Source organism: Eulemur rufifrons, chromosome 7 (assembly GCF_041146395.1).
Source record: "Eulemur rufifrons isolate Redbay chromosome 7, OSU_ERuf_1, whole genome shotgun sequence".
In the NCBI taxonomy this organism is placed as follows: domain Eukaryota; kingdom Metazoa; phylum Chordata; class Mammalia; order Primates; family Lemuridae; genus Eulemur; species Eulemur rufifrons.
In genome coordinates, this window is record NC_090989.1 from 119,439,407 (window position 1) to 119,465,383 (window position 25,977).

At 35.4% G+C, this 25,977-nt stretch overlaps 1 protein-coding gene and 1 non-coding gene across 2 annotated transcripts in view; one reads left to right on the forward strand and one right to left on the reverse strand.

Moving 5' to 3' along the window:
* STAG1 (STAG1 cohesin complex component) overlaps positions 1 to 25,977 on the forward strand; it is a 346,671-nt gene that overhangs the window by 15,559 nt on the left and 305,135 nt on the right. The window lies entirely within an intron of this gene.
* On the reverse strand, positions 15,717 to 15,817 carry LOC138388619 (small nucleolar RNA U13). The gene has a single exon (XR_011234155.1). It is a non-coding gene; the product is annotated as a small nucleolar RNA U13 (small nucleolar RNA).

The window sequence follows — 25,977 nt, forward strand, 5'->3', positions numbered from 1 at the left end:
AGTTATACATTTGTTCATTTCATTTCAGTTATATGCTGGAAAATAAGGCCGACAGGTATTTGTCCTCATGTGAGAGACAGTCAGTAGTCATGTAAACAAAATATCTGTGACAAGTGCTATGAAGGGAATAAATGAGATATTATATTTGTAAACATATACTTTGATAAGTGCTATGAAGGGAATAAATGAGATATTGTAATGTATAATAATGCATACATACCCTAAATAGGGAGAGTCAGGAAATACATCTCTGAGGATGTGAAATTTAAGCTAAGACATGCACAGAACCCAGACAAGAATGAGCTAGGCACAGGGACTAGCAAAGACAAAAAATCTTTTCAGCAGAAATGGCTGTGTTATCTAGGAACTGAAAGAAGGCCATAGTGACTAGAGGGACCATAATATAGGAAGAGTATAGTGGCATCACATGAGGTTAAAGAGAAAGGTAGGTAGAGTCTGGATTATGTAGAGTATGGTATGTTTGGGATAGGTAGGACTCTTCAGGAGTACAGATTTTATTATATAGTTAGGACTCTTAAGGCATACAGATTTTATTATATAGTTAGGACTCTTAAGGAGTACAGATTTTATTATAAGTGAAATGTGAAGCTATTGGAGAGTTTTAAGCAAAGGAACATTTAAAAACCATCTTTCTAGCTCAATGATTGTTACTTGGGAGTGATTTTGCTTCCCAGGGGAAATTTGGCAATGTCTGCAGGAGGTTTTTGGTTATCACAACTGGGAATGATAGGCATCAGTGCATAGAGACCAGGAATTGCTGCTCAACATTCTATAATGCACAGAAGAGCTCCCTACAACAAAGAACTATTGGGCCAAAATGTCAGTAGTGCCAAGGTTCAGAACCCCTGCTCTAGCTGCTGTGTGAATATTGGATTGGGTGAGGGGGGCAGGATTGGAATGGAAGAGGGGGAATTGACAGATATAGTGCCTTTGACCGTGGTTGTAATAGAGGTAATAGTGAGAAGTGTTCAATTCTGTTTGTGTTTTGAAGATAGAGTAGTAGACAACTGAGGAAAGAGATGAGTCAAGGATGGTCTCCAGGTTTCTGACTAATAATGAAGTGAATAGTGGTGCCACCCTAAAGTAGGGAAAACCAGGAATGAAGGGCTCTGATTTTTAAATCTTATTTCATTAAATCTGAGTTGCCATTAATAGAAGATGCAACACTATTTTAGGTACAATAAGAAGGAAGCATATGTCTTATAATAGTCCTGTGCAGGCTATAATTGGTCACACCAGCCACTTGTTGCTTTGAAATCTTTTATCCTCAGAGATTTGGCAATTCTGCCTTCATTTGTATTGCCTGGCACGTGACAGGCTGTCCTTTTGCATCTCAGTAACAAAACATAATACAGCTTCATCTACTGTTGATATGGCTGTTTGTATATCCCATACATCACTTAATTGTTGCTTTGTAAGAAAACATGGAATTGGGATTATTACTAACAATAATGAATATTTGACTTGCTAATCTCAATTTTTGTATATTGCTGCATACATAGTAACTTTTCAATGCCAAATTGTAGAGTGATATTTTAAAAGACGTTTTAAAGTTAAACTCTTAAGTTTCCTGTATGATTGATTAAAAAAATGAAAAAGTTAAACTGAACATGCATGGAAACAACAATGTAAATAAGCTTGATTGATGACAGTTGGTCAAGATAGACAGAGCTTAGAAGTAAGAAATAATAATTTTGTCATAGGGCTTTAAACCTATACATACATAAATAATTTCTCCCCTAATTCTTGCTTATTAAAGAGTGGTAATATTGATGTGTGGGGTGACTGATTTGCATACATTAAGATTTTTGGTAAAAGACTCATTAAGAAATTTGGAAGCTTCCTTAGTTGATTTAAAATACTGGAAAAAATATCATTGGATTTACATAGAAATGTTGAGGAACATCTCAATTTGCAATTATAATACTTTAAGCATTTGACTGCTTCCATTTGGAACCTTTTTAGTTCCCTTTAAAAAGGCAATTTGAATTGTCAGGCAGGAGCATTCCATTTTCTAAAATAAGAAATGTTACTTTACTATAGAAGACCTGTTCATGATTTTTTACATATGTTGAGCTTTTTAATTTTTTTTTTTGAACATAGACATTGATGGTCTCTTTAAAACCTTATAGAGCTCTCTAGTCTTTTCACAACTCTTTTCTCCTAGTGCATCACCCCCTCTTGCCTTTATTTTCTTATCTAGCTTAGAACTATATTCACCTCTAGAAATATGTTCAATTGTCATTTTTGTCTCTTCATTGCATCTGTGTAACCAAAACCCAACCGCAGATCAGTTTATCTTTATGACTTTTGTGTACTTGCCTTTGAACTGCTGAGCACAGTTCAACAACCTTGCAGACTGGAACCACTAAATACTCATGCTCTCCAATCTTAACTGGACGCTGAGCCTTACCTAGTAATCCCCCTTTTGTTCCTAGTTGTTTTCTCATTCCTCATTGCTGTTATTTAAAAACTTGTACTTTCCTGTAGCTCCCATACCTCACCATTTCCCTTCTCTTTCTTTGTAGATAATCTCATCTATTCACTGAGAAACTCAAATTTAATTATTTATTTTTGGAAGATGTCAAAAAATATTGAAGTAAGACCAGATAGAGATCACCTTGATACTTGCTATACCTATCCCTTGGAGGCATAGAGCAAACTAATGTATAAATTTCAGGAGAAAATTTGAAAGATATGTCTTTGTGATCATTTTGATTGGATCTACCATGGGCTAATTTTAGTATGAAATCACTTTTTTCAATTACAGTTAAGTTTTTGGAGTAGTTTTGTATTTTAAAATTTCAGATTAAAGGAAGTTCTGTTGTATAAAAGGTACCAAATATGTTAACTTTTTAATTGTAGTCTAATATCAATATATGGAGTAAAGCGTACTACCCAAAGCATGATGAATTTTTACCTGTGTAAACACCTTTCAGATGAAGATACAAAACATTTCTAGTACCCCAGAAGGTTCTCTGTGTTATCTCTCGCCTCTTACATTCCAACTTCTATAGCTATCCGTTAATTTTGTACTTTACTATCTAGTTTCTTTTGCTCAACATGATGTTTGTGATATTCCTCCATATTGGGGCACGTATTAAATATCAGTAGTTCTCTTTTTATTGTTATGTAGTATTACACTGTATGAGCATGCTAAAATGTATTCATTCTTTTGTGTATGGACATTTGGGTTTTTTTCATTTTTTGGCTATTATAATAAAGCTGCTGTGAACATTCTTGTTGAAGTCTTTTGGTGAACGTATGCCCTCATTTCTATTGCATACATGTACCTAGAGTGGAATTGGTGGATCATAGTGTAGTTCTTAATACCACTTTTATAATGGAACAAAATTATTAACTTTACCTATCTGTAAACAATTTTATTCCTTTGGAAAAGAATATAAAAAGAGTATTAGATCTTTTTTTCTTCTTTTTTTCTTAATTAATTTTTTTGGGATGGGATCTTGCTATGTTGTTCAGGCTGGTCATGAAATTATGGGCTCAAACGATCTTCCCACTTCAACCTCTCAAGTAGCTAGGATTACAGGTGCATCATTGTTATCCTTTTGCATATAAAATTTAGTTCTAAATTGATCTATCTGTTTCTGTTAATACTTCCTTCAGTATTGTTTGTAAGTCTTCTGTTTCCTTCCTTTATCCAAATTTTGAGTGTTTCTCTCTACTGTCTGTCCTGATCTCTTGTCTATAAGCTTATTTTATTGTATTAGAGGACTTTTTTCTGATGCTTTAAGACTGCAGAAAATAATCATTGGTTTTCCTAGCAGAAACTCAGGCTTTCTTGGATATATTGGGTTGACCTTTTAGACACTTTCAGTGTCTAATGAAGGAACTACTGGATTTGGAGACAAATGACCTGGATTCTAACCCAGATTAGTTTATTTATTAGCAGCATGTCCTATTGTAAATTACTTTTACCTCACTGCCTCACTTGTATTGGGAATGAGTATGTATGTCCTTGTCATTTCAGAGGATTTTGGCTAGTTAATGTAACAGTGCTCTGTAAACTATGAAATATGAATATAAGTGGCTGTGTTTTGGGGAGGATATCTTGTACAGTTGCAGATTTCTAAGCAGCATTCATCCAGTTTGTAAAACAAAATAGAAGTTGGAGTTTTTGAGAGGCATGCAACAAGACAGAGAAGAGTGTGTCTAGGGGAGGCTGACTGCCTGATGAGTCTGTTCCTAAGTGTCACATGAACCGATGAACTGTGTACCTAACTCTGGTTCTCAGAGTTGATATGTTTAAAAATGAAATTTATTATTTATATCTAGAAGTGATTTTGGTTTTAGGTGGTTTCAAGTCTGAGGTATAAACCAAGTGTCAGATTATTGATACACATTAGGAAATTACCTTTCAAATGAAATTGACTGCCTGTGCTAACCAATCAGTGCATTCATTCTCTTTTTGTAGGAAAACCTGTATAAGACAGATGTCCTAAGATTTACTAGTAAACCTGGAATGAGCACAAAATAAGTTGGAGCGTTTTAGTCGTCAGTATTATTGAGGTCTAGTAACCTGATAAATCTATCTGCACTATAGCAGATCTGGGTCAGGACTTTCTCCAGGGACAGTGTGAAGACAAACTGCCAAATTTCATTTGTTTGAATACTGCTCACTATTCAAGTTAACTCAGTTTTAGTTTCATATAGTCATGGACAAGATATGGTTCCTACTTCCTATGCCACCTTTTTTTGATTTCATGTATTCTTCCTTCTACAGATAGTTTATCTTATGTTAGGTTCTTCCTAATTTAATTCTCAGTGTTAACGTTCATTTTAAAAGAACCTTTCCTGTGTGTTCCATATACTGCCTCACTTGTGGATTGCATTTATCCTTGCAAAGTTGAGATATATTGAGATATATATTGCTTCTAGTGCTTCTAGTGCATCCTTGGTTCTGTATGTAGGAAAAATGTGGATTTTGTAGTCAAGCCTAGATTTCAATATTGGTTCTGCCATGTATTTAGCTGTAAACTTCCATTTATCCATCATCCTAGAGGAATTGTAGTCCTGCTCTTCTCTGCCTTTCTGCTTTCCTTCACAGGTATATTGAGGTATAATTTATGTAACATAAAATTCTCTCATTTTGAGTGTGCAATTCAGTGATTTTTAGTTAATTTGGAAAACTGTGCAACCATCACCACAATCTAATTTCAGAATATTTCCATCACCCAGAAAAGAAAATCTGTGGCCATTTGCAGTCATTTTCCCATTTCCACTCCTAATCCCAATCTATTTTCTGTGTCCAGATTTGCCTTTTTTGGACATTTCATATAATTAGAATCACACAATATATGGTCTTTTTCTGTTTGTCTTTGATTTGAGGTTTAATGGTTTTGAGTATGATATAAGTTACAGCATGTTTCAGTACCTTTTTTTTTTTTTTTTTTTTTTTTGAGACAGGATCTCACTCTGTTGCCCAGGCTGAAGTGCAGTGGCATCATTATAGCTCACTGCAACATCAGATTCCTGAGTTCAAGTGATCCTCTTGCCTCAGCCTCCCGAGTAGCTGGGACTATAGGCATATGCTACCATGTCTGGCTAATTTTTTAAACAATTTTTTGTAGAGATTTGGTCTTGCTATGTTGCCCACTGGTCTCAAACTCCTGGCCTCAAGTGACTCAACCCTCGGTCTCCCAGAGTACTGGGATTTCAATACTTTCTTTTTTATTGCGAAGAGTATTCCATTTTATTGTAAAGAATATCTATTGAATACTCTTCACAATAAAAATCCATTCACCACTTGATGGACATTTGAGTTTCTAATTTTTGGCTGTTGTGAATAATGCTGCTGTGAACATTCATGTATAAGTTTTGGTGTAGACATATGTTTTCATTTCTTTTTGGTAGGTACCTAGGAGTGGAATTGCTGGGTCATACATTAAATTTATATTTAACATTCTAAGAAACTACCAAATTGTTTTCCAAAATGGTTGTACTGTTTTATATTTCTGCCTTCAATGTATGAGGGTTTCAGTTTGCCTCTTTGTATCTGAATATTTAGGATGTCTGTTTGATTAGATTTCAGTGTCACACATGCTATTAGCTGCTACCGTGGAAGAAGAGTCATAGATAGCATCACAGAATTTTACTACTCCAACTAGAAAAAAGTATTAAGATGACACGTATGTCACATGCAAAAATACAATGCTTAATGATTAAAAACCTAGATTTTTTTCGAGGTGAATGTGTTTGCTTAAAAGGTTTCCTTAAAGAAAGACAAAGGGCCGGGCGCGGTGGCTCACGCCTGTAATCCTAGCACTCTGGGAGGCCGAGGTGGGCGGATCGTTTGAGCTCAGGAGTTCGAGACCAGCCTGAGCAAGAGCGAGACCCCATCTCTACTAAAAATAGAAAGAAATTATATGCACAGCTAAAAATATACATAGAAAAAATTAGCCAGGCATGGTGGCACATGCCTGTAGTCCCAGCTACTCGGGAGGCTGACAGGAGGATCCCTTGAGCTCAGGAGTTTGAGGTTGCTGTGAGCTAGGCTGACGCCACGGCACTCACTCTAGCCTGGGCAACAGAGTGAGACTCTGTCTCAAAAAAAAAAAAAAATAAAAAAAATAAAAAAGAAAGACAAAGCACTCCATAGAACATTGTCAAATTAATTACTTTATAAGAAACTTAATTATGGAAAATTTCAGACATGCAGATGAAGACAACATAGTTTAGTGAACCCTCACATAACCCCAGCTTTAAAATTAAGTCACTTTAGCTTTATTAGGTCATTAAATATGAAATGTCCGATTTCAAATCAAAAGTATAATTTATTATATCTCAAACAAGAAGCAGTACAATTAATCAAAGTATGCACCTAAACTGTCAACACAGTTTTGCCGTCTTAACGGTAGTTTGCTTATGCCAGCAGCAAAGAAGCCTGGAGAGTGAGTGGCTATGAAATCACAAAAGGGGTTTTCCATAGCTTGTTGAGAATTGACTGTTTTTCCTTGCAAGAAGTGATCCAAAGCCTGGAAGAAATGGTAGTCAGTTGGTGCAAGGTCTGGTGAACGTGGTGGATGACAGAGAGTTTCCAAGTCCAGCCTCTGTAGTTGGAGCAGAATTGTTTGTGCTACATGTGGTTGAACATTGTCTTGCAAGAGGATTGGTCTGTCTCTGTTGACCAATCTTGGCTGCTTAATCTCAGGCATCCTCATCATTTCATCCAGTTGGTTGCAGTAGAAATCTGCTGTAATTGATTGATAAGGTTTCATGAAGCTGTAGCGGAAAATACCAGCACTGCACCAAGAAACAGACACCATTAGCTTTTTTTGATGAATATTCAGTTTTGGACTATGTTTCGGCACTTCATCTTTATCCAGCCATTGTGCTGAATGCCTGCGATTGTCAAAAAGAATCCATTTTTCATCACTTGTAAAAATATGGTGTAGAAATGGTTTACCTTTATGTCATGACAGCAAAGAAAGGCAAGCTTTTAGACGGTTTCTCTTCTGATGCTCGTTTAATTGACGCGGAACGCATCTGTCTGGCTTCTTTAGGTTGATTTGTTTACAGTGATCCAGTATGATTAGGATAGTAGCGTCAAACTTTGCTGCTAATTCTCATGTAGTTTGAGATGGAATCACTTCCACTACCGCTTTCAGCTCATCATTATCCACTTTGGCCTCAGGTCACTCACTTGGCTAATTTTCAAGATTAAAATCACCACAGCAGAACTCAAACCATCAACGAACTGTGCATTCATTAGTCACATCCTTCCCAAACACTTTGTTGATATTTCGAGCTGTCTGCGCTGAATTCGTTCCTTGACAGAACTCATATTTGAAAATAACTTGAATATTTGACTTATCCATGGTTTCACAAAAAGTGCTCTAAAAAATTTTTGAAAGATAATCACAAGCCAAAACATGCATTTGAAAGACTGAGACTGTACCTTCACAATAAAAATAAAACAAGAAGTGTCAAAGTGAAATGTCAGATATATCAACTGTCAAACTTAGTACTTAAGGAAATCAGACATTTCGTACTTAATAACCTAATTTTTTCCCCGCTATACTCATACCCACACCCCATCTTCTCCATATTGTTTTGAAGCAATTCCTGGACATCTTAAAGGTAAATATATTGCCATTAGCATGCCTAAAGCCATTAATAATTCTTTGCTAAGAATTTATTACTTTTGAAAAGTGAGATACAGAAGGAAAAATTTAAATATCTACCTTTATTTAAAAATGGAAACATTTAAAGATAGGTTCCCGCCCTGAGAAATTGGGGTCCATTTATATAAAAACATGAGTCAGTGCGTGTGTGTTCTGTTTTTTTTTTAAAGAATTGTTCTCCTTTTTAGAGATTTTAGATCCTATGCCTTCCTCCCCTTCCCCAGAAAAAAATCAACAAAATTTTGAGAATGCGGACACTGGGTTGTTTTCACTTGGTTCATTTACATGAAAATAGATATCTTTGGAACATGGGCTGAGGTTGGAAGATTTTTGCTGCTTCTAAGTTGAATTCATTTTATTACTGCTTTAGGGAAATTATTTTTATCATTTTCATTTGTAGTTCAATTGCTTTAAAAATTAAATTCTTAAATTTTACTTTCTATACATGATTCCTGATTTACATTATGGATCCCATTGGATATTCTCAGGTCCATGATTTGTTTTCTGAAAACACTACAATTTTTTTCCATATTACGTAGAGTTATTTTCTCATCAGCACTAAAATGCTTGTAACACCAAAGCCAACAACTATTTATGGTAAATCTGGAGTTTAATTTTAGTTCTATGACTGATCTATATAGGCTACTCTGCTTTTTTTGAGCCTCAGTTCACATATGAAATGGGGACATTATAGTATCTGTTCTTTGGTCACTTACCATTATCCAAAAGATAAAACAAGTAGGTTAAGGAAATGCATATGGATTTATTTTGGTGGGCATGTTGCTGTTGGGGCAGGTTAACAATGCTTTGTGGCTTTATGCTCTGTGTGTGTATAGAGCAAAGAGAAATGGTAAAACAGAAGAAAACTGTTAAGTGCCTATTATGTACAATTTATTTTGATAAGCCATTTACATAAATTCCCATTTATTCCCTATGACAATGCTGCTATGTTGTTATTCTCATTCCTAACCAAAGCTTGGAAACGGAAGTTATTTGCAGAAAGTATATATTGTTATCCTCACTTCATATGTGAGGAAACTAAGGCTTGGAAAATACTAGTAATTTTCAGAAAGTCTTACAACTAGTTAGTGCAGCTTTAATTGGAAAGTTTATGCTTCTTTCTACGGTGGGCAGTTGTATACCAGGGAGAGAATGCACAGATGTTTTTACTTTTTTGTTTCTTTTTTTAAAAGGACTGAAATGTTAGAGGTTACTTTGGTTAGCTAATTAGAATATAGTTCTAATGTAGTAACATTTGTGGGTTTGCTCAGTAATTTATTTAAGGCTTTACAGAAGAGTAAATAATCTTGTTATCTGTTATCTGCATGGGTGAATTGGGTTTATATGATACACATCCCAGAAACACATAGTAAAAGCTATGTATCGAAGTTGTGTTTTCAGAATTTGAGTCATTCAGGTACAAATGTCATCAATTTTGCTATATATATGTACTATCTTTACTATTATTTACTCAACAGTTTTTTAAATTGTCAGTTTGCCCCCTGAATTCATTTTGGAAAGATACTAAAATATTACAGTAGGTGGGAAACTAATGTCACTTTCCATGAATGCAAAGTAACTCTTTAAACAACTATTAGGATAAAAACTTTTGGGCCAGGTTTGGTAGCTCACGCAGGTAATCCTAGCCCTCTGAGAGGCTAAGGCAGGAGGATTGCTTGAGACTAGAAGTTTGAGACCAGCCCAAGCAAGAAACAGACTCCTGTCTTTACAAAAAAATAGAAAAATTAGCTAGGTGTGGTGGCTTGCACCTGTAGTCCCAGCTACTCAGGAGGCTGAGGCAGGAGGATCCCTTGAGTCCAGGAGTTTGAGGTTGCAGTGAGCTGTGATGAGGCCACTGCACTCCAGCTTTGGTGACAGAAAAAGCAAGACTCTGTCTCAAAAAGAAACAAAAAAACCAAAAATCTTTTGGTCAGTGTAGTACCTGAAACTATTCCTTAGCCACTGATAGTTTGCATTTTACTCATTTAAAAACTGAAATTTGGAAGATTTAACACTTACAGCTTTATCTTTTTCCAAGATAAAACAAACTGATAGAAACATAAAGATTGAGCGAAGAAAGGTGCTGGCATTCATACTAAGCCAGAGCAAGAGCAGGACTAGGGCCAGAGCAGAGACCATTTGTGACCAGTCCAAAAAGTGACATGAACCATTAAAAATGACTCATACCAATTTGTAGATACCTTTTTTAGCTACAGTAATTGTTTATACTGTTGAGTAGACTTTTCCCATTTATTTGCCTTTTGTAAAGAACTTTATTGTGAAATAAAGTGCATTAAACATAAATGTATTGCTTAAATAATTAATTATAAAATAAACACTGAAATTGTATCTGGATCAAGAACCGGAACATTGTCAACACTGGGGGAAACACCCCCCACTGTGTGCTTCTTTGCATTACAATCGCTCTCTTTCCCCTAAAGGACCCATTATCCTGACTTTCTTGGTTATAATTTTCTTGGTTTTAAAAAATATTTCTACCTCCTAAGTCTGTATCCCTAAATGTTAATGGTTTGGCTTTGTCTATTTTTGAGCTTTATGTAGATGAAATCACACTATTTTTTGTGTTTTGCTTCCTTGGCTCAGTATTGTTTGTGAGATTCATCAATGTTGTGTGGACCTATACTTCATTTTTTATTAAATTGTGTGATTATGCCACATTTATCCATTCTATTCTTGATGGACATTAGATTATTTTCAGTTTGGGCCATTACAAATAATACTGGTAAGAATGCATTTTTAATGTACATATACAGCCTGGATATATATCTAGGAGTGAAATCTTCTGCTCATAAGATGTATCATTAGTAATATAAGGCCAAGTTATTTTCCAAAGTGGTTTTACCAAACTTTTCTTCCACCAGCAATATATGAGAGTTCTGTTTCTTTCATATTCTCCTCAGCACTTATTATTGTCAATCTTTTAAAATTGTAGCCATTTTTGATGCATTTTTCCTGGCTACTAATGAGGTTGAACACCTTAGCCTTGGCCATTTTGATATCCTGTTCTGTAAAGTCATTCTTCTTTCATATATGGTGCCTTTTAAAATGGTATGTTTTGGTGCAGAAAAGTTCTTTACATGGTTACGTGTATAAGGTTTTTCCTTTATGCCTAGTGTTTTTTGTGTTCTGTTTAAAAAAAGCTTTTCCTGTTTGGAGGTCATGAAGTTATCATCTGTATCACCTAGAACAACAGTCCCCAACCTTTTTGGCAGCAGGGACTTGTTTCATGGAAGACAGTTTTTCCACGGGGTGGAGGATGGGTGGGGGGCCTGGGGAGAGGGGAGGTGGGGAGGCGGAGTTTAGGCCGTGATATGAGTGATGAGGAGCAGCTGTAAATATAAATGAAGAGATGAAGCTTCCCTAGTTTGCTCTTGCTCTCCGCTGTATGGTCTGGTTCCTAAGTTTCATAGAAGACGTGGAAGACAATTTTTCAGAGGGAGGGGGGAGAGGAAGTAGAGCTCTATGGCCCAGTTCCTAACAGGCCACCAATGGTATGGGTCTATGGTCCATAGCTTGGGGGTTGGGAACTGCAGCTTTACAGCTTTCTGGTTAGAAGTCTTGCATATCTTTTGTTAAATTTATTCTTAGATACTTGATTTATTTTTATGCAGTTGTAAGTACTATCTTCAACGTTTTCCTTTTTTTAAGTGTGCTTTCAGAAATTGTGATGCTTTAATCAGGAGTTGTATAAGAAAATTTTTTGTGGAAAAATTACATTCTAGCTTTAAGTTGCATTGTCCAAAGCATCTCCAATATTTAAAAAGCCAGCGAGGCCATGATGCTACACAAATTGATTGCTTTTGATGATGTCATTTCCCTTTTTGTTTTCAAAGAAGACTGGATAAAATGATTATTGTATATTGAAATAAAAACATAATAACATGACCGGTTCACTTACTTCAGTTTGGTTGAGTACGTTGTATTTTTTGGTATTTTGTGTTAATTTACATTTACGGTTTTAATTTTCATGAAAATAATTGCTTAGATAAAATGGTTTATTTAATATTTTTGAGGTTTAGATTTTTCTTCTTGGCAAACGTTACTTTGCATTAAGTAGTTTCTTTTGGTCCATGATTAGAATGCTAGGAGTTGGGGGGGGAAGGGGGGAGTGGTAATGACCTGAATCAACATTAAAGTGAAAGACTGTATGGACCTTGCAACTTCATTGCAATGGATATGAAGTATAAAGACTTGAAATCCTGGTACTGCGGAAAGGAAGCAAAATACAGTGTAGGCTTAATTCTGCATAGTGTTGTGTGTGAGAGAGACAGAAAAATGCTTATTTCTGAATTCTAGGACTAGAACCCTGGAATTAGCACATTGTAATAAGAGTAAGGGGAGAAAAGATTCAGAGAATAAAGGGAAAATGAAATAGCCTGGAGAAGGGAATGATAAAATGATATTGTAACAGCTTAGCTGCTGGAAAACCATTATAAATTCAGACTGTAATACTATATAAAAATTGATATTCAGAATAAGCATTTTTATATAAACTTAACACTGGAATTGTGTTTGGGTGAACTTTTCTATGTCTTAAAAAACAGAATATCCAGAAAGAAAGAAAAAAGAACAAATCTTCAGCATATTTCTGGGGCTATGTATAGGCTAAGAATATGTATTGGTTTATGAACAAATTCTGTAATACTTCTCTGTAGTTCCCATACCTTTTTTTTTTTTTTTTTTTTTTTTTTTTGTTGAGACAGAGTCTCACTTTGTTGCCCAGGCTAGAGTGAGTGCCGTGGCGTCAGCTTAGCTCACAGCAACCTCAAACTCCTGGGCTTAAGCGATCCTACTGCCTCAGCCTCCCGAGTAGCTGGGACTACAGGCATGTGCCACTATGCCCGGCTAATTTTTTTCTATATAGATTTTTAGGTGTCCATATAATGTCTTTCTATTTTTAGTAGAGACGGGGTCTCGCTCAGGCTGGTCTCGAACTCCTGACCTTGAGCAATCCACCCGCCTCGGCCTCCCAGAGTGCTAGGATTACAGGCGTGAGCCACCGCGCCCGGCCCCCATACCTTTTCTTGATTAGGGAAAAATTCATTTTAACTCACAGAAATAACCACAGTTCATCTGTGTAAATGATACTGTAATCTCACTTATCTATATTGTAAATTTGCTTCCATTAGGGTTAGTTATAAAGTAGGTAGAGTAAATATACACATGCTTAAAATAATTGTCAGAATTTACTATGCTTTTCAAAGCTTCCTTGACTGGTAACTACAGATTACTTTTTAAGAGGATGGGAGGGGTGAACTAGGCACCTAACAATAGTGTAAATACCAATATAGTAAAAAGCAAAACTGTTTATTTCATATTAGTGTTTGGTAGTTAATATTGATTTCTCAGCATTGGCCTTTACTTTTTTTTCAAATTGAGGTGAAATTCAGATAACTTACGTAACCATTTTTAAGTGTACAGTTTTGTACACTTTTAGGCAGTTGTGTTATTGTGCAACCACCTTCTCTCTCTAGTTTCGGAATGTTTTCAGTTGATATCAGAAGAACATCCTATATCCATTAAGTAATCACTTCCTATTTGCCATGACACCTCCCTCCCCACCTATCTCCTGGCAATCACTGATCTGCTTTTCTGTCTCTGTGGATTTGCTTATTCTTAATATTTCTTGTAAATAAAATCATTTAATACGTATTGGGCTTCCTTCACTTAGCATGATGTTTTTGAGGTTCATCCAAGCTGTAGCATGTCATTCCTTTTGATGGCCAAATAATATTCCATTGTATATACCACATTGTTTCATTGTACTTTATGGCTATTGTGAATAATGCTGCTGTTAACATTTGTGTACAAATTCCTTTATGGACATATGTTTTCATTTCTCTTGAGTATATACTTAGGAGTGGAATTGCTGGGTCATGTGTATTTTTTTTTTTTTTTAATGTTTTGAAGAACTGCCAAACTATTCTCAATAGCAGCTGTCACCCTTTTACATTTCCATTTGAGAGTTCCTATTGTTCCACATCCTTGCCAACACTTGTTATTTTCCATTCATTTTGTTTTATAACTATCTGCTATGGTTTGGATATGGTTTGCTTGTACCCCCCAAAACTCATATTGAAATTTGATCCCCAAATTTGGGGATGGGAGGTAAGTGGGAGGTAAGTGTTTGGGTTGTGGGGATGGATCTTTCATGAGTGGCTGGGTGCTGTTCCCACGATAGTGAGTGTATTCTTGCTCTCTGGAGACTGAATTAGTTCTTAAGGGAATGGATAGTTTGTCTGAAGTGGGTCTTTGGAAAACCACAATGCTGCTTAGGTTTTCCCCTCTTCACATGTGTCCACTTCCCCATTGACCTTCTCTATCATGGTGTGATACAGCACAAAATCCTCTCCACAAGAGAGGGCCATGCCCTTGAACTTCTCAGCCTGCAGAACTGTGAGCTAAATAAACCTCTTTTCTTTATAAATTAACCCAGCCCGATATTTTAAGCAGCACAAAATGGACGAATACACCATCCTAATGGGTATGAAGTAGTAGCTCATTGTTGTTTTGACTTGTACTCCCTTAATGACCACTGAAGTTGAATATTGTTTCATGTGCTTGTTTGTCTTTTGTATATCTTCTTTGGAAAAATGTCTTTTCAAGTCCATTGCCCATTTTTTAATTGTTTGTCTTTTTGTTGGTTCGTTATAAGTTCTTTACGTATTTTGGATACTGCACCCTTATCCAGATACATGATTTGCAAATATTTTCTCCCATTCTGTGAATTGTCTTTTAACTGTCTTGATAGTGTCCTTTGAAGCACAAAGCTTTTAAGTTTGATGAGGTTGTTTATTTAATTTTTCTTTAGGTGTATTTTGAGTGTCATATCTAAGAAACCATTGCCAAATCCAAGGTCATAGGTTATCCCTATGTTTTCTTCTAAGTTTTATCATTTTAGCACTTATATTTAGGTTTTTGATCCCATTTTGAGTTTATTGTTTATTTTTGAGACAGTCTCACTGTTTTGTCTGTGCTAGAGTGCAGTGGCGTCATCATGGCTCACTGCAACCTCAAACTCTTGGGCTCAAGTGATCTTGCTGCCTCAGCCTCCTGAGTAGCTGGGACTAAAGGTGCACACCACCACACCTGACTATTTCTTATTTTTTGGTAGAGATGGGGTCTCATTATGTTGCTCAGGCTGATCTCGAACTCCTGCCCTTAAGTGATCCTCTCGCCTCACCCTCCCAAAATACTAGGATTACAGGTGTGAGCCACTGGGCCTGGCCAAGTTAATTTTTAATATGGTATGAGGTAGAGGTCCAACATCATTCTTTTGTGTGTGAATATCAAGTTATTCCAACATCATTTGTTGAAGAGACTGTTCCTTCTCCCATTAGATTGTTTGTACCCGTGTAAAAATACCAGTTTACTGTAGAGGTATGAATTTATTTCTGGAATCTCAGTTCTGTTGCATTGCTCTATATTTCTGTCACTGTCCTGACTATTTTAGCTTTGTAGTAAGTTTGAAATTGGAAAGTTTGAGTCCTCCAATTTTGTTTCGGGTTTTTTTTTTTTTTTTTTTTTCCACATCAGATGGCTAATGAGCCGACGTAATAAGATTTGAGGGAGGCACATCTCACGCATGCGTGTGAAAACCCAATTATCATACTTATGAACTATGAAAGGATTGGTTTTGGTTTTTCAATATTGTTTTAACTATTTGGGGCCCCTTGCAGTTCCATATGAGTTTGAGAATTGGCTTTTCCATTTTTGCAAAAGAGGCTATTGAAATTTTGATAGAGATTATATTGAATATGTAGGTTGCTTTGAAGAGTATTACCATTTAAACAATATTAAATGATATTTTAATCTGTGACTCTGGAATGTCTTTTGATTTAATTGGGTCTTAATTTCTTTTAGCAGTGTTTTGTAGTTTTCAGGTTATAAATCTTTAACTTTCTTGGTTAAGTTTATTTTTAGGTGTTTTAATTTTTGGATCGTATTGTAAATGGAATTATTTACTTAATTTCCTTTTTGGATTTGTCATTATGTATAGAAGCACAACTGATTTTTGTATTTTGATCTTGTACCCTGCAACTTTGCTCAATTTATTAGCTTAGTGGCGTGTGTGTGTGTGTGTGTGTGTGTGTGTATTCTTTGGGATATGCTTTATATAGGAACATATCACGTGCAACTAAAGATAGTTACATGTCTTCCTTTCTCATATGGATGCCTTTTATTTCTTTTCTTACCTGGCTAGGACTTCCAGTATTATGTTGAATAGCAATATTGAAAGTGGGCATCCTTGTCTTTTTCCTGATCTTAGAGGGAAAGCTTTTAGTCATTCACCATTGAGCATGATGTTAACTGTGGGCATTTTCATAAATGCCTTTTATCATGTTAAGGAAAATTCCTTCTATTCCCTTATAGTCCTAGTTTTCTGAATGGCTATTTTTGCTTGTTTTTTTTTTTTTTTTTTTTTAGCATGAAAGGGTGTTGAACTTTGTCAAATGCTTTATTTGTGTGTATGTCTATTGAGACAATCATGTGGTATTTTTCCTTTGTTCTGTTAATGTGACGTATTACACTGGTTGATATTCTTATGGTGAACCACCCTTGCATTCTGGAATAAATCCCACTGGTCATGGTGTATAATCTTTTTAATATGCTATTATGTTTGGTTTGCTAATATTTTATGGAGATTTTAACTTATATATTCATAAGGGATATTGGTCTGTAGTTTTCTTGAGGTTTTTTTGTCTGGCTTTGGTATCACTGTAATGCTGCTGTCATAGAATGTGTTAGGAAGTATTACTACTTCTTTTAATTTTTGGAAGAACTTGAATAGGATTAGTGTTAATTCCTTTTCAAATGTTTGGTAGAATTTACCAGTGAAGTTAACTGGTTATGGACTTTTCTTTGTTGGGAGGTTTTTGATTACCAATTCATTTTCTTATTATAGGTCTATTGAGATTTTTCTTGCTGAGTTAGTTTTGGTAATTTCTGTGTTTCTGGGAATTTTTCCTTTTCATTTAGATATAATTTATGTATATCTGTTCATAGTATTCTCTTATAATTCTTTGCTTTTCTGTAAGATTTGTAGTGGTGTCCCCATTTTCATTTTTTTTTTTTTTTAGCTAAAACTTTGCTAATTTTGTTGATCTCTTGAAGAATCACATTTTGGTTTTGTTGATTCTGTTGTTTTTCTATTCCATTTTATCTCTGCTCTAGTCTTTATTATTTACTTTTTTCTGCTTGCTTTGGGTTTAGTTTGCATTTCTTTTTCTGATATCTTAAAGTGTAAAGTTAGGTTTTTGATTTGAGATCTTCTTTTGTAATGTAGTTGTTTACAGCTATAAATTTGCCTCAGACAGCTGCTTTTGCTGCATCCCATAGATTTGGAATGTTGTGTTTTCATTTTCATTAGTCTCAAATTGTTTTCTAGTTTGCTTTATGATTTATTCTTTGACTCATTGCTTAAAGGTGGGTTATATTGTGAATTTTGCAGTTTTCCTTCTGTTATTGACTTTTTGTTTCATTTCATTGTGGTCAGAGAAAATACCTTGTAGATTCCAGTTTGTTTAGGTTTATTAAGAGTTGTTTTGTTGCTTAACATATGGTCTGTCTTGGAGAATGTCTCACCTGTACTTGAGAAGAATGCATGTTCTGCTGCTGTTGGGTGGAGTGTTCTAGATATGTCTGTTACGTCTAGTTGTTTTGTTTTTTTAAAGACAGGGTCTCTCTGTTGCGCAGGCTGGAGTGCGGTGGGATGATCATAGCTCACTGCAGCCTTGAACTCTTGGGTTCAAGCTATCCTCCTGCCTTAGCCTCCCTAGTAGCTGGAACTACAGGCGCGGGTATGCCACCACACACGGCTAATTCTATTCTATTCTTTTCTTTTCTTTTGTTTCTTTTCTTTTCTTTTCTTTTTTTAAGAGATGAGGTCACACTGTATTGCCAAGGCTGGTCTTGACCTCCTGGCCTCAAGCACTCCTTCTGCCACAGCCTCCAAAGTAGCTGGGGTTATAGGCGCCAGCAATCATGCCTGGCCCTTCTACTTGGTTTGTAGTGTTGTTCAGGTTCTCTATCTTCTTACCAATATTCTGTCTAGATGTTCTAGCCATTATTGAAAGTGGGGTTTTGAAGCCTCCAAATGTTACTGTTTGTTTTTTCCTTCTCAAATGTTACTGTTGAACTTTCTTTTCTCCTTTCAGTTCTCTCAGTGTTTGCACATATATTTTTAAACTTTATTTTTCTATGTGTAATTACTTATAGTAGTTCCATCTTCTTGATGAATTAACCCTGTTATTCAGTATACACTGTTCTTCTTTGTTTTTTGTAACAATTTTTGACTTAAAATCTGTTTTGTGTACTGTTAATTTTGCTATCCTAGCTCTCTTTTGGATACTATTTGTATGATATATCTTTTTCCATCCTTTTATTTTCAAACTGTTTGTTTTTGAGTCTATAGTGAATCTCTTGTAAGCAACATATAGTTGGATTTTAAAAGAAAAGTCAATTATGCCAGTCTCAGCCTTTTAATTACTGAGTTTTTAAAGTAGTTTTCATTTAAAGTGATTACTGATAATGAGGAACTCTTGCTACTTTGTGTGTGGTCATTTAAGTCTCTGTTCTGCTATCTTTGTGGTCAGCCAGTGACTTGTCAGGTTCTTGAGTGTCTGGGTCTAATAGAGAAAAAGAAAAAAAGTGTTGTGTCTTAAATTTCTTGGGTAGATGCTGCCTTGGAAGCCACTGTAGTCCAGTGGGGTTGAAACAGTGGTCACTCTGTGCAGGTCCCTCAGTAATCCATCAAGCAGATCAAAACATACAACCCTGAATTTTTCACAAGGTCCTTATTGCTCACCTGGACATCAGCAAGATACACCAGGAAGGTGGGCTGTTGTCCCCACGTGTGCCTGACTACTAGCTGGTGGATGGGGGATAGCTGCTACAAAAATGGTGAAATTCACCAAAGTTAACCAGTGTCTTTCTTCATCCAGCCCTCTCATGAACACTGCAGGTTTGACTAGACTCTAGAGTTTTGGAGCAGTTGATTCTAATAGTTCTTGCCAGGTTTATAATTGTTTCAGTGGAAGGACTTTTTCTTGGACCTTTTTACTCAGCCATCTTCTATGATGTCACCTTGGCCTTTATTTTGATACATTGACATTTTATCAAAAAAATTTCCTAGCCTAAAATCTGGATGAACTTGGATAAATGTGAATTTTAAGTTCAATTATAAGTGAATAATAACTGAATTTGTAAGTTATATTTGTGGATTTAATTTAGTGATTTAAATTAATTTAATATTGATCAGTATTTATTAGAAATAATTTTACAAGTAGTGAATTTTACTTCAAAAAATAAATATTAAAAAAACTAAGTTTAAGTTTGACTCAGTAGTCAAAATCTAATTTAACTTGTACAGTGAAACTGTGGGGGCAAAGAAATAGCTCTTCATAACTTTATGATGTTAATTAACAGATTTGAAGTTTCAGTGACTATAAAGGGATTTGTAAAATGATTCTCTCAAGTGATAGCTACCTTTTACTGATTGATTGCGGTATTGCAAGAACACTGAAAGATTCATTAGATGATCTATTTTAATCCTCAGAGCATTCCTATAAGATAAGAATTATCTTTATCTTTTCAGTTGAGAAAACTGATGCTCAGAGAGATTAAGTATATTTATATCTAGGGGGCATACCAGCTGTTAAGTGGCAGAGGTGGAAAGCAAGTTCAGGTCTTTCTGGCTCTTTTTATTTCACTGAGCTGCTTTTGATTATAGGGTACAGTGACTTCTGGGACTTATCTGAAAAGGTAGGGTAAGTACTGCTTACTCTGTAGAGTCTATTTTCCTATGATGAGATATTGAGTACTGATGTTTGTCATTGACATAGAGGTTCATACACACACACGCACACACACGTTTGAGGATAGAATGGTGGTGTATCAGTTAAAGGCTAGATTTTAATCAAGAAGCAAAAAGATCAAGTATAAAAATCTGTTTTTACAAAAAGAGACTATTTTAATGTTTTTCCAGATAAATTGGATATTTTAAAAATAAAGGCAATATTTAAAGTTTTCTGAGGATATACTAACTCAAGGTTGGGACTGTTATTAATATGTCTACTTAAAATGTTTGAGATAGTACATATATGTCCTTTTAAGTTGTTTTTGAGAGACCATGTATTAATTTCTGCTAGTAATCCCATTATAAATGAACAGGATCATTGGTTCATGTATTCTATAGCTAGAAGGAAGGGACTTTTGAAATAATTTAATCCTATAGACTCATTTAACAGGTGAGAAAATTGAGTGAGTTTGAAAGGTTAAATGCTTCTTGTTATTCACCATACTGAGATTAGAAACCCAGTTTAGTGAACTTTTATCTTCAAATCTACCTTAGTGCTTTATTGCTCAAGATTAGGAATGGAAGATAGCATGAGCATCCAGAAATAATTTTTTTAAATACCAATTCTAGGCAAAGCTTTCTAGACAGAGAAGAAGAAATAATTTGGAAAGTGTACCAAAATCAGGAGCTAGAAGGACTATCACATTACAGTCATGTAGAAGAACATAGCATAGCAGAGCAAGGAATAATAAACTGTTTCTCTTCAACAGTAGGGCAATTTCGAATATTCTAAGATTAATTTACAGGCAAGAGGAAGAAGGGAGGGTTGTAACATGGCATAGCATTTTGAAAGTGGTCATATGTAGACATGATACGGCTGCTTGGGAGGGTCATTTTTATTTCTTAGCATTCATCAAACCTGCTTGCTTTTTTTTTTTTTTTTTTTTTTTGAGACAGAATCTTGCTCTGTTGCCCAGGCTAGAGTGCCATGGTGTTAGCCTAGCTCACAGCAACCTCAAACTCCTGGGCTTAAGAGATTCTCCTGCTTCAGTCTCCAGAGTAGCTGGGACAACAGGCATGCACCACCATACACGGCTAATTTTTTCTATTTTTAGTTTTCTGGCTAATTTCTTTCTATTTTTAGTAGAGACAGGGTCTCGTACTTGCTGAGGCTTGTCTCCAATTCCTGACCTCAAGCAATCCTCCCACCTCAGCCTCCCAGAGTGCTAGGATTACAGGTGTGAGCCACCGTGCCCAGCCAGCCTGCTTGCTATTAACTTCTTACTGGTTCCTCTGAAAATATGTTTTTTGTTTCAGAGAAACCTGGGATGTAGAAGTGGTCATTTTGTATATTTTAATTCAGTGGTTGTCAGCCTAGTGATTGGTATTATATTGCATCAGTATCATCCAGGAAGGTTTTTCAGAAAGCATATGTCCATTTATGTCTTCCCCTGGTAAACCAGAATGTGTATATGTAGCGTTGGAGTAGAGAGGAAGGTACTAACTATATTTTGGAAAAAACTGCCCAGGTGATTCTTTTGTGTTAGCTCTCTGTCCACTCCTCTAAAAAGGGATTAAAAAAAGAAAAAAAATCAAACTAAAATCCTCTCTCAAAGACAGGAAGGTAATTTGGCAAGAGGTTGGTGATCAAGAGAGCTTTGAAATAAGGATGAACTTTAAAATAAGTTTACTTAAAACTGAAACTAAGTTGATGCTTTGGGTAGGAGATATGACAGAATGATGTGTCTCAGAGGAGAACTTGTCCAGTTATCTTTAGAAAAAAATGGAAGGGGTGAATCATATAGGTAGACGGAACTGAAAATTGGGTCCTGAAATACAAGTGCTAATAGAATGAGAAATGGGCTTTTTATTTTAGATTTTTATAAATAAAAAAATCAATTTAGCAAATATATGGATGTTTATCATGTGACAGGCTCTATTCTAGATATATAGTGAGCTAAGTAGGCAGAGGTACTACTGGGAGTTTACATTTCAGTTTGGAGAGGAGAGCACAGTATAAACAATAGTTATGTGTAATTAAGTAAATTAAATGATAGGTGGTAAGTACTCTTGTAAAAGAAAAAGTAGAGCAAGGTATGGAGATTGAGAGTGCTGAGAGGCAAAACGTTGCAATTTTAAATAAAATAGTGCCATGTTCTGAGTGTTTGCGTCTTTCCAAAATTCATGTGTTGAAATCCTAATCCCCAAGGTGATGGTATTAAGAGATAGGGCCTTTGGGAAGTGATGATTAGATCATGAGAGCAGAGCCCTCATCAATGGGATTAGTTCCCTGATAAAAGAGGCCTGAGGCCTTTTACAGCTCATGCCTGTAATCCCATCACTTTGGGAGACTGAGGCAGGAAGATAGCTTGAAGCCAGATGTTCAAGACCAGCCTGGACAACATAGTAAGACCTCATCTCTACAAAAAATAAAAAAATTGGCCAGGTGCCATGGTATGCACTTGTAGTCTGAGCTATTTGGGAGGCTGAGATAGGAGGGTTGCTTGAGCCCAGGAGGCTACTGTGAGCTGTGATTGTGCCACTGCACTTGAGCCTGGGTGACAGAGCAGACTCTGTCTCAAAAGAAAAAAAAAAAAAAAAAAAAGAATTAACCATTGAGTGTAACAGTGGAAGGAGTTAATGATGATCTTGACTAGTTGTTTTGATGGCATGGTGAGGAAAAAGCTTTTTAGGAGTGGGTTTAAAATAGAATGATGATTGATATCTCAAAGATCAAGTATAGATGACACTTAAGACATTTTGCTGTAAATAGGAACAAGGAAATAGTGTGGTATCTGGAGTAGAAAATGGACTCAAGAAAACGTTTTTTAAAAGAAATTGAAAATATGTTTCTATGCTGATGTGAATGATCCAGTAGAGAACAAAAAGTTCATGTGGGAAAAGATGGAAGAATATGGAAGCAACATTTTGGACAAGGTAACTGGAGAAGAAGCAAAGTATGTGGGTATAGATGCTGGTAGGTGGGTAAATGTGGGGTTTTTAGTTTATGGGTTGTTTTCAGTTGTCTGAACGGAGTGGGAAGCTGAGTGGAGGTGGAGGAATATTTGTTGGAGGATTGAAAAGATTAAATGAGGGTGAAATGGTTGTTAGGACCGTGGGAAAGTAAATCCTCATTATTTAATTTTTTTTTGGAGATATATAAAATAGAATGTGAGAATTCCCCTCCACTTTATTATTTCCCTTCTTTCCTAAGGGTAACCATTGTTAATGGTTTTCTCAGTATTCTTCTATACCCCTTTTCCTAGCTACTTTAAAAATATACACATACATATGATTGAAAAGGAAATGTAATTGGGCTTTGTAGTGGGTTGAATAGTGGCCCCCAAAATATATGTCCAAGTCCTAACTGTTGGAACCTGTGAATGTGACATTTAAACAGAGTCTTTGCAGTCTTAATTATGTCAATATGAGATCATCTGGGATTAGAGTGACCCTTAAATCCGATGATAAGTTTCCTTAGAAGAAGAGAGAAGATGTAGAGAAGCAAGCCATTTGAAGCCCCGGATACAGGGAGAAGACAATGTGAAGATGAAAGCAGAGGTTGAACTTATGCAGGTCACGAGTCAAGGAGCACTTGGTGCCACTAGATGCTGAAAGAGAGAAAGAAGAATTCTTCTCTTAGAGTTTTTGGAGGGAGTAGGGCTCTGCTGAAACCTTGATTTTTGGACTTCTGGCCTCCAGAACCCTGAGAGAATAAATTTCTATTGCATGAATTGGTAGTAATTTGTTACGGCAGCCCCCCAAAACTAATAAAAGGCCCCAACTATACATATTCTAACTTTTTAACTTTTATTGTAAGCATCTTGTTACTGTGTATGAGTAGACTTTGTTCTTTTATAACAACTGCATAGTATAGTATTTCCATAGGATGGATCTACTATGCACAGCAGATCCATATGTGGTATAGCGTGGACATTTAGCTTATTTCTAATTTCTAATTTTTCAGAAGATATTTTTAGATCTTTTTGTTCAAGTGTATTTCTGTATATTGGATTCTTAGGTGGAGAATTGTTGATAGATTTTGCCTAAGTTGTCTTCCTAAAAGACTATTTTAATTTATACTTCTACCTTCAGGTTGAGTGTTGCCAACACTGAATATTATGAATCTTTAGTTTCTTTTATCTGATGGATGAGAAATAGTATACTACTATTTTGTTTTGCTTGTCTCTAATTGCTAGTGGAATTAAATATTTTGTCACGCTTGACCATTTATAATTTCCTAAAAATGAAACTCGTTTAAAAAAGAAAATAGCAAAGTTTAATAAACCTAGTAAGTGCACTTTTAGTAAACAAATGTACAATTTGAGTTTTTGTTGCAGTTGACAGTTATCTTTTATTAGTTTAATCAAATTTAAGAATAAATCTACCAAACATAAAATGTAAAAAAAAAAAATAAAGGCTTTGCTATCTTTGAAGACAAAGGTCAAAGCTTGTGAATGTAGTTTGACTTGTTGAACTTAAAATACAGGTAGTCTTGCATATTAGGAAATTGCTTAACTTGCAGAAAACTGGTACTTTATGATCATTAGAAAACCACTTTTGTCATAAACTGCAACTCTTACCACATAAATCTTTAGTTCTAGATATAACTTCTCAAACTACTTTTCTTTGCCTAGATTTCTGATTTGTTTTTTCATATTCCAGACTCAACTTGTGCGTACGTGTGTGTGTGTGTGTGTGTGTGTGTATGTGCATGTTTAGATTTAATGCCTGAAAGATAACCTTTTATCTTTTACTCCCAACTTTGGAAAATTGTCCTTTGTATTTTCTCCAGAAAAATTATGGCTGGCTTTTTATGAAAGTAGAGATCTAAATCATTGATTTGGACCTTTTGTAATAAAAATTCTGATCTTGTGAAAAATCAGAGAAATCATCATGATATCTTAATTATTGAAGTTAAATATATTCAGTGCATCTTAGATTGTTTCAAATGAAGATTAATCAAAGAAGACTTATTTTGCTCCTTTAATTATATATAGATTCAACAGAAAGTATGGTTAGTGAATTGCCATTTGATTCCCACTCTGAAATTATGTAATGAATTACTTAATCAAGACACTTATATATGAATTACCCCTTCTAACACTGAGGATTTGATTCATCCTTTAAATAAGTCTCTCACTGTGATGATAGACTGATGTCTGCTGATTTTCATAGGTCTGTGAAAGATGGCCCAGATTCAGTGTGGTCTCTGAAGTTATTCTTCTAATATATTCATTTAATTTAGAATACTCTCTAAGTTTTGTGAATTTTGTTCAAATCTTGAAAAATTTTTATATCTTTATTTCTCTTTTTCTCATGTCTGCCCAGAGGAGATAGGGTACAAAATGACAAATTGTTATAAACTTAAGAAAGGCAAATAGCAGTTTGGAAATGCTGCATCATAGGCAAGTCAACAGCATTTAGGAATAAACGTGAACAAATGAGTTAGCCTTTGAAATTCTTGTTTTCAAGAATGTGAAACATAGTTATGAAGGACACTGAGAAACGTTGAAGAAAGTGAAGAGCATCAGGCTTAGTCAAGTGATGATGAGAAAATGTTGTTGACTGATTCTTCAGATAGGAATAATATTTGATAGTGGTTAAACAATCACAAGGAATCCTTAAGTATTTGAATAAAGCAGTGATCTCAGCGAAGGCATTTTCTCCTTATAAAACTAGGCTAGTGAAACATGAGAGGAAGACATTCTTAATGGGAGCAAAAGATGGTTCAATCTCTCCAGTACGACAACTGGTTAGCAAATCTAAAGGCTGTGAAAACTATAAGCACCAGTACACAAATGTCAAAGTATTTTCCAAACAGGGTAGCTCAGATCTGTTCAGATGTTTAATGTGAACAAAATAGGAAACAATTTCTTGATTCTTCATTATAAAGCAGGCATGTTGAATTGCTAGATATAAAGCTCAGCAGTAAAGATTTTTGCCTAAGAATCTCCATGGGAACAGCATCTCTGATAGCATTTGTTATTCTCA